Source organism: Patagioenas fasciata, chromosome 2, assembly GCF_037038585.1.
Source record: "Patagioenas fasciata isolate bPatFas1 chromosome 2, bPatFas1.hap1, whole genome shotgun sequence".
Lineage (NCBI taxonomy): Eukaryota > Metazoa > Chordata > Aves > Columbiformes > Columbidae > Patagioenas > Patagioenas fasciata.
The window spans coordinates 35,253,303-35,263,483 of record NC_092521.1 but is presented as its reverse complement, the minus strand read 5'-3'; the positions used below and the strand labels follow the sequence as shown (position 1 = coordinate 35,263,483).

General features: G+C 37.8%; 1 long non-coding RNA gene across 2 annotated transcripts in view; it reads right to left on the bottom strand.

Annotated features, from left to right (window-relative positions):
- LOC139827150 (uncharacterized) overlaps window positions 1-10,181 on the bottom strand; it is a 57,052-nt gene continuing 46,871 nt past the window's right edge. Inside the window, exons 3-4 of one of the 2 annotated variants that reach the window (XR_011737401.1) lie at window positions 3,120-3,281; window positions 1-2,128 (exon numbers count right to left, since the gene is read on the bottom strand). This is a non-coding gene — a long non-coding RNA (uncharacterized lncRNA). The remainder of the gene's footprint in view (window positions 2,129-3,119; window positions 3,282-10,181) is intronic. The other variant, XR_011737402.1, reaches the window with a different exon arrangement.

Sequence of the window (10,181 nt, the reverse complement as noted above, 5' to 3'; positions counted from 1 at the left end):
ATTTAATTTATCAATTAAATAAATAAAAGCATATATAGAAAAAAATGTGCTTGGGCATCTGTAACACTTCCTATTCTGCACTTGACTTTTTCACCATCCAGTGTTTACTCTGGGAATATGTTATGGATGCTGTGGGAAGCAGAAGTGTTACCTAAGTTCAATATATTGAACATTCTTCAAAGTCGATGTGAAAAATAAATGCCAGATAATAATCTTAACATTATTCTTTGAGGCTGATATGGAGTCTGACTATACTGACAGTGATTAAACATCCTGAAAGCTTGGTCTAAGACATGTTGGGAAAATCCAGATGTTGAGACCATACACCTGTCTGCCAGATGTGTGTTATGGCAACAAGGGTGAGGAAGGAAGACCACTGCAACAATTAAGCTTCAGGTTTTATTTTCAGGCTTGAAAATGTGAATTACAGTGAGTGTATGGTTTTGATTCTTCATAAAGCCAACTCCTCATCAAGTTTCTCTTACTTTTGCCTCTTGGTTAATGCACGTATAAATACGTACATATACAAACACGTACATATGCAAACAAACATATATAAGTCTGTTAGATACAGACCCCTAATGAATGGGACATACATATTTGAACATTATAGGAGCTTTGATCAGTTTGAACATTTGGTGTTGTAAAGAAAACTTTGCAGCTCATGTGCAGTTAAGGTTAGAGCAGAAATTCCATAATTTTATTAACGGAGTGAGATCTCATGAATGGAAAAGGCCTGGTAACAAAATTGACCCACAATGCACTATAAGATGATGACATTAAAAAATGTCCTACAAAGACTTCGTGGACTCCAGCTGACCTGGACACCTCACTCTAAGCTGTTGCACTGGAAAGTGATTTTCTAAATAGGAACTTCAAGAAAATTTGTGCTGCAGATTTTTAAGCCTAACCTGTACCACACGTTTTGTGTGAGGATTCATCTGAGCATGAAAGAGAGACTGTATGTGAGTGCCTGTGAATAAAAATGGTGGTTTCTCACAAAGGTCTTGTGTGATTTGCCAAGTAAGCTAAGCTCTTTCTCACAAATAGATCTAGTGGTCCCCCTGAGAAACATCAAGTGTTGCAAAAACCATGTTCCCTGATCATCTAGGAGGACACATATATTATAGCAACAAATCCAGCCAGTTGTTTTCTAATCTTTTTCTTCTGATGCTGCTTGAATGCTTGCATATGTCCAGACTCTACAGGTGCTTTCCTGGGTCAGATCCAGTAACTGGAGTAAGTTGCTCTAGATCAGTATTTTTTCTCTGACAGTGTATAAAATTGTATTTCTAGACAAGAATGTAATATCAGGATGATCACGTACAAAACTTCATGTTTGTCAACTGCCTAATGCACAGCAGGGTAAACACTGCCCAGAAGCTTTGGCTGAGGAGAAGAGAACAAGGACTATCCATTTCTTCTGACTGAGTGAAATAAAAAAAAAACCAAACACTAAATCAGCCAAACAAACAAACAAAAGCAACAGAAAAAAGGCACTTCAGTCCCCTTCAGGATTTATGGAGAGTGAGCCTTAAGTCCTTTGCTGCCCAGGAACTGCAGAGCAGGACACTTGCCTCTCAGGGAGTGAGCTGTACACTAAATACAAAGTGAAGCAGCCTATGTACTTGCTAAGTTGCCTTATTAGTTTAAAGACATGATTAGAAAGTCAACACAAATATATTTATTAGTAATGCTTCATAAATGGTTCTTGACTAGCCAGTTTTGACGATTTTCTTTCTTTCTGTTTGTCCAAGGACAGGTATCCAGCAAGGGCAAGACAAAATTGGGAAAGCAAGCTGGCTTAGCAGAGGTGTTTTAGTCGGTGTACAAGCATGCCATGAGCATGCCTAGAACACTCATTTTAGCTTGAGAAAAGATGATGAAGTGTGCACCAGAACTGAGTCAAGCAACCCAGTCTTCAGTGGAGGAGGAATTCCAGAAATTAATCAAAGTCCCTGGGATACTTGATGCAATTATAAAGAGCCCAATCTCACATATGATGATGAAGACTTTTTTTTTTTTTCCAACCTTTGACAGTGCAGGAGTACCAGGCCATCCAAAGTTATGAAGCACTTCTGGAAATGTGTTCAAATGCAGTTTGAAGATCGGGTGAAGAAACAGAACTCTGGGATGTGGAGAAAGCAGAAGAGAGAAATAGTGAATAAGTGAATGCTTGGCAGCAATTGCTGTAAAGTAGGAAGGCTCAGGGAGATTTTCTAGGTGGGCTGGTGGTATCAGGTGCAGGCAGAAGCTCCAGAAGCAGAAAAGAAAGAGGAAAAATTGTTGGAAGAAGGAACAAAAAGAAGCCTTTGGAAGAACAGAAGAAATTTAAGAAAGGAACAGTGAATTAGAAAGAAGATAGATTATGTTGTTTTCAGCTTTTTTGGGGGCATAATAAAACTTGCCTTGCATTTAGATTACTTGTGCTAAAACAGGCATGCTGAATGACACCTTAACAGGCCTTATTTCTCTTCATTAGGTCTAAAAATAGCTGATGTTGACTACACGCATGTATTGGGTGACTGCAGAGGTGACTGCACTAGACACATCTAACAGCCCATGTTTTGTGCACTAAGCTCAGTTTGAATATAATCTAGCCTAGAAAAAGCTGCAAAACTGAGCAGACAAAGGATCAGCCTTTCCTTCAGCAGGACAACAGCCATTTCAGAAAAGGACTCGCTAACTCTGGCAGGAGGAAAATATCAACGCAGGAGAGTCAAGTCAGACAGTGTCCCAAGCCACTGGTTGTGTCTTACAGGAAAAAAGGGCAAGAGGAAGGAGGGAAGGAGACGTTCTGCATCTTGCCCTCACACAGCTTTCCAGAGGAATGTTGGTAATTCAGCTTCCGAGTCACAGCTATGTGCTGCTCTCCTGCAGAAGGAGTAGGATTTGGAGCAGAATAGCTTGAGACACTTCTTGAAATTGACACAAGTGCAAACTCCCCAGGTTTGGTGAAAGCACATACATTCAACCTGGGATGCAGGACTTAACTACATTTTTCTTTATCCACGAGAGGCTGTTATGCACTTGCAGCTTTAACATTCTCTGCTAGCTCCAGCCCTGGTACAGACCGAGTCCTTTACCCTCCCTCTGAGAAAAAAAAAAAAAAAAATTACATTCATTCCAGCCACATCCACACGTCATTTGGTTGTACAGTCTCTGAGTCGAGGCAACAAAAGCGTGCTGGAAATACCGCGTATTCCAGCTATCCAAGATCCCTTAGGCCCAGGGGTGCCAAGCACTTTCTTTGCACTCTGGATGCAGCACAGAGGTGGTAACTGCAACAAAATGGTTGAAAATTTGAATTTTGCCTCAATTAGGACCACAGAGTCACAGTAATGAACAGTGATTTCACATTTCTATGGATTAGGAACATATTTGCACCAGTTTGGGACAATCTATCCAAGAGTAAACTTAACAACCCCGCCTCAAAAAAAAAAAAAAAGAAAAAAGAGTCAGTAAGATGGTTCTGCAGTCATTACAGTGGAAAACACAGCAAATAGGAAAGCACTGTATGTTCGACCATACAAAGCAATTCAGTATAATTGTACCATTCCAGGTACCCTGCTAATGCAATTAAGGTTCTGAAAGTATTGCAGCTTTCTCCATTTCCTCTGACACAGGTGAAGGGTTATGATCAGGAACAAGGTAGAATAAATACATTTTATACAAAAAAAAATCCATAAAAAGTTACTGAGTTTGTTTCTTATATACTGCTTATAATGCCACTGATGTACATAAATTAGTCCTGAGTTCGTAGGGAAGCTAGTCATATTGAAATGATTACAGCAAGACAGAGGAGAATTATCTGAGAAATCCATAGTATTTTATGGATGAGCTGGCATATATAGTATTTACCATATCATAACTCATACAAGTCTTACTTACTATCTTAATGAGTGACAATAGCATATCTGGAAAACATCTGCCCTGGAAAAGGACACATCAACTACTCTCTGTCTGCTTGAAAAATGTAGATATAGTATTACTCTATGTCAGCCATGCATATCATATGTGGTATGAAATGTCTTCAGTGGTAAAAGAATCGGGAGTACATGTTTCATTCCTAAATGCCCCAGACTTTGATGTCCTTTCTCAGGATGAGTACTCCTTATTCCCGGAGTAGACTAATGGAAAAGGGGTGAGCATTTTCTACTCAGCAGGAGTTCAGGTTACTTTATAAGTTAAATCCCAGCAGGGCTAAAATAATTTTCTAGTAAGTTACTAAAAAGTCTTTTGCAATGAAATATAAGTGTTCTTTATGTTCTTATAAAGAGACTGGCATTGGGAAAAAGAGAGAAAAGCTTAAAGAAGGTGTTTGTTTTGCAAAATTAAAAGAAATCACTTGGGTTACCATGGCCGTTTATATAGCTGTTCTCTTTTCCTTTTCAACTGTCATGCATGTTTTGGCTGGCATGATTACAGTATATTCCTAATCCCTAGAACAGCATTTTTCCCATCAGAACCAGCAGCAGCTGCAGCTTGAACATGTTTATCAACACATCCACCTGTGTTTTTGTCATGGACCGCCAATGATGCCATAACTCCTTCTGTTCTCTCCACTTTGTAGGTGTTTTTAGTGTCTTTCCAAAGAAATGGATTTTGAGAGCTGGAATATTTCCCATTTTGTATAAATTTTACTAAATTGAACTTTGCTTTAATGGAAAAACTTCAGAATTATCAGACCCGTGGCACTTACAAGACATAGTAAATACATTCTGCCAGTTTTAAAGAAATGTAGTGTCCAGCTCTCAACTCTTTAAAAATCAAATATTTTCTAGAATCACCAAAAAATTTTGCTGCTACTGTGGGCACTGCCCGCTTTTTTTTTTCACATAAATTGCTAAAATACTGAATCCAACAGCATGTTATGTATTGTTTACTGGCCCAGGATGCAGATAGAGTAATGGGAAAAAGTTTTCTTCATGGACATCTTGAGTGTTTGCAATAATTCTCTTGCTTCAGTAGTTATGCTTTGTCATTAGAGAGTGTGAACATTTTCATTCCTATTAACAGACTGATCTTGAGCCAAGGAATTATCTAATAGAACAGCTGTGACACTTTGAATGGAACTGTGAACTTAAGTTCACAATTCAGACAACTTTGCCTTGAGCTTTGGCTTCCTATTTTTTCTTTTTCTTTTTCTTTTCCTTTTTCTTTTTCTTTTTCTTTTTCTTTTTCTTTTTCTCTTTCTTTTTCTTTTTCTTTTTCTCTTTCTTTTTCTTTTTCTTTTTCTTTTTCTTTTTCTTTTTCTTTTTCTTTTTCTTTTTCTTTTTCTTTTTCTTTTTCTTTTTCTTTTTCTTTTTCTTTTTCTTTTTCTTTTTCTTTTTCTTTTTCTTTTTCTTTTTCTTCTATAAATAGAGTACAGATCTAAAATATTTTTAAGCAATCCTTGTACTCATCAGGTATTCTTATATTAACTAAACTAAGGAACATAAGGTGGAGATAAAGATCTGTGTAGCAGTTGTGATGCTAGTGTTCATGTAAACTGGAGTTCCAGTTTATTTTATTCACCAAATATAGGTTTTCATGACTATCCCACGTGCCTTTAAATGATATTTTTCATCTCCTTACAAAGGTCCGTTCTTAGATAGAAAACGTTGTGGTCTAAACTAGAAATGTGAGAAGACTTATTTTTATTATCATGTTAGTTCCAGAAGAGGAATCTACCAGCACTTACAGAAGACTAAGCAGAGTTTAATGGTAGTTTATAGGCTCTGTCTCTTAGCAGAATCATGAACTGTTTATAAGTGTTTCCAAGACATGCAGGTGCATTGTGAGAAAATGAACCACTACTGAAGTCATATTATAGACACTTAGTTACAAGTGTTTCAGTCACATAGCAAGAAATTAACAATGCTGCATTTGTTTTCTTTTTAATATTTCTCATATTTCTTATTCTCATTCTAAAGGAATGCATTCTAATCCAAGGACACATTCTCATACATTCATTAATCCTACTGCTCTAAAATGTTTCACATGAAAACTCAAAATCAGATGGCTTTATGTGTTCCAACTGGGCTTTTGTAAAACAGGGTCATCCTTGAACTTGTCATCTGCTGAGGTATTAAATTCCAGATTTCACTCAATTACATGATCTTAAGAATGTGGCAAGTTGCCATTTCTTTCTCAACTTTGAACAAATGTTATTGCATCTAACTGTTTAATTTCAGGAATCCCTCAATTATAGATGACCCTTAACAGGAAGTTGTACGTCATTTAAAAATTTACCTATGAAGGGAATGTAAATGTTACTTAGTGCCTACATTATGTTAAGACTGAAATACTTTTTTTTTCATCCAGAGTTTAGCAAACATGATTTAACCAAATAATATTTACTTCAGATCTGTAGATCTGTGTGCAAAGTTTGTTTTTCCTCACATTGGAAAACAGCATTATGAAACCTGATAGGCGGCCTTTACAGAAATATTAATTAATCATTAAGGTGATCCATTTATTAAGTTACATTTCAGTACAGCAAAAAATGATCTACAGTGGCGCGAATTTTGAAGTAAACAAACATTTCAAATCAAAGAAATCAGTTACAGTAAAATAAAACTAAGCATACTATGTTAAAAACTGTCATTTCAGATAAAACCATAACTCTGTCCTAAAATAACTTCATACAATAAATTCCTTCTTAGATAACATGTATTTATTTTTCTGAACTAACTTTCTGAGATATTCTCAATGTCTTTACTTCCGTGGCAGCACTCAAAAGCTAAGTTCACTGGGTTTCTTGACCAACTTCACTGGACATATTGCAACATAAAAGTATCATATAATCTGTACTAACTATGCTGAAATTACTAAAAATAAAAAAATAATGTAACTGCAGACTTTAACTGTTTGATGGTATGTGGAATACTGCTAACCACAAAGGTCAGATAGCTGAATAAGAGCAGAAATTTGCATTTTACCTGAGAGGTTTTAGACAAGCAAACCTGGATTTTAAGCTTAAATTTATATGCAAAAGAGATAAATTATTTTTCAACATGCCTTGCATAGCTGCCCTTTCTCTCAGATCAACTTTCTGTTGACACAAAGTGCTTTGGACAAGTGTGTGATGTTGGACAAGACCACGCAGGATTATGACTGGGCTCCTTCTCTCCAGAGGAAGTGAGACAGTGGTGGTAAAAGGACAGTGAGTGAGCTGCAAAGGCTGGACTGGCACCTCCTGGCTGGGTGCGGGGGGACGGCAACAGGGCTTGATCAGTGGTTATGGGAGGAAACGGCAAGAGATAAGGAGCAGGACTAGGACTTGAATAGCTGGGGGGGTGGGAGAGGGCAGCTGGTGAGAAGGACAAACCTCTCCCAAAAAAGGGAGACTGAGAGAAGCAAACAGCTGCTGCAGCTGCGGGGAGCCCGGGAAACAGTAGCTGGGAAAAGACTGACTTGAAACAGGACCTACAGGAGCTAAGCCAGGAACAGCTGAGAGCCTGCGGGAAGGAAGGACTTCTGGGCATCTTCCCGCTGCAGGTACATAGCGGCTTATGCAGCCAGCCACCTCAAAACCTTCACCAAGAGGTAGCAGAAAACATCTTTTGAGTAAATAAGACATGGAAAAATGAATCAAGCATTTCAGTTACGGGTTTGTGAAGGAGAAAACAGACTTCTGGACGGTCAGAAGTTGGAATTGACTCCTGAATTTAAAATGAAGAGGCCAGGAACAGCATGGATTTCTGTGGGGAAATGCACATCTGTGCTTGGCACTCTCGCTGTCACAGGTAGAAAGAACATGAGAGGAGAGATATGGGCTGTCACTTGGCATGGAACTGCTGGAAACACCAGGCCCCTGTCAGATCATCAGCGTATGGGTAACTCACATGCTTTCAAGACCAACAAATCCTAAGACTTTGCTTATTATAAGGAATTAAACCTGTCGAGGAAAACACTCTGGTTGTGAAGCCAACTAGAACAGAGTAGCCTATATCTGTGCTATTAAACTATCTCAGCATCCAAAAAAGGCCAGTGTGAGGCAGCTGCCTACCTGGAAGTGTTGGTGACCTACACATACCCTCAAGTGATGCCAGGGATCTCTCTGATGGAATGGTCTTTGGTCCAGACCAGAGCTGTTCCTGAAACCCTTCTAGTGCTTTAACCACATTATCTGTTGAGTTTGAGTCCTCACAAAGATTTTCTGAAGCTATTTATTTACTAGAACGTTTAATTTTACATAAACATAGCCTAAGGGCTCTTTCCAACCAAGATGGATACAACTGAATGGTTCAGCCGTGCTGAATCCTATGGAATAGCTTTGGATTGATTGAGGACTCTTGTTCAATAATTGTGGTTTTACACTAGTTTCAGCCATTACAGATCTGTATCTGTGAGCATATTTTCAAAATAAAGTGCAGGTTATTGTCTTCTTTTGTTTTGTTTGTCTAGAAGAAGATGTATTTAGGGTAGTTAACATGAGTAATTAGCATAGGTGAAAATTTTACTGTAGATATGTGTATTTTACTGACTGTACTGTACCTGGTGTGCACAGGATTGTGCTTCCCCAATTGCCTAACTCAGCACAGAACAGGGAAAGCTGTGGGTTGTGGGGGTAAATGCTGGGCTTGATTTGGATGGAAATGAGAGAGTAGTGAAGCAAACATGATTATTTTTACATCTAGTTTTCACGTGAAAATGACACCTGGACACTGCGCAAAAACCTAAGCAGAACTCTCTAATACAGTGCTCTGTGTCTGTATTAGTGTCCATATTTCTGCATAGATATTTGGGAATTTCTTGGCAAGACAGATACAGAGCAAAATTCATACATAAGCTCAAAAACTGTGTTAAAGAAGCTTTTTAAAATACAGCAGTAATCCAGGAACAAAGACTGTGTAAGTGGACATTTTTGAAAATGCTCCACTCTAGCACCAGCCATGTGGTTTTTTATAGGTTGAAAGTTACTGAAGTTGTAGAACCTGGTAAAAGGGGAGTTTTTTAAATACTTTCTTCAAACACTAGAAAAAGCTATAGAGCACTTTCCTTTAACAAATCTGTGATTTATAGTAACCTATTCCCCAATCGCTCACACATTCAGCACAGCTGGTTTATTTAATCTCTCATTCATAAGAAAGCAGTATCACAGCATGATAGCAGGAAATAAAAGGGATTTACAAAGGACTGGTCACAGAAGAGGTTAAGTACAAAATCTAATTAAAAATGCTTTGAAATGCTATTTAGTCTCTGTAACACTGTAGTGGATTTCTTTTTGGGTATAGTGGGTGCTTCAGTAATTACTGACAGAAATGTATATTCCCTGTTTGTCTTTACTATGATGTACAAGCTTAACGCTTTCATTCATATGAAGACTTTATTTTATTAATAGCTATTTGAACTCTGCAAGAATTTCTACAGGTAGATTTTTTCCTCCTAGGTTGATTATGTGTAGGATATTAAGAAGATCATGATTTCAGTCCGCAAAAGGCCACTGACTTCCTAGGTGAAAATGAATAAAGTGCTTGAAAAAGAGTGTTTCAATAACTTTGCTCTAGGGCTTCCCTGCCCCCCATTTAAAGAGCCAACTCAGGTATTCGTGTGATAATGAAAAATAATTTCACATCATAGCTGATAAATATAGGAATTGTAGAAACTGTTTGGTAGCTATTTTGATCTCAGCTTTTCTAGCTTTAGTTAAAAAAAGCCTAGTCACATTCATAGCAGTCATCTAGTACATTGCTAGGAGACATACCATGAAGATTAAATCTGTGATTACGTATATGACCCTGATTCACTTTGTTTATGACTGACTTTTGAAGAGACAAAAGGTTGTAACACATTTCTATCATTTGTCAAGGACTTTGTCAAGGACATTTTATGAAGGACACCAGGTTGCTAAATACACCACAACACATTAAAAAATTCCCAAAACGAGGGTGGGATGTGAAGTTTCCAGAGCTGACTTATAAACCATTAGGAAGCTATGCCTGGGCAGGAGAAATGGACCAGGAAAAACACAGGTTAATTTGTTTCCATTCTGATCCAAAGGTTTCTGTAACTGCAGTCAGTAGCAGTCTCTCCATAGACTTCCATGGGCCCATGTTAATTATCTAAAATGAGGTATTTTCTTCAGTAAGCTTCCCTGTGGCTTTTGGTAGGTTTTTTCAAGCCATGCAACCATAATAAAACTCTTTCCAGTGATGCCAAAACTAACGACATTATCTTTTTCTATTTTTTGTAGT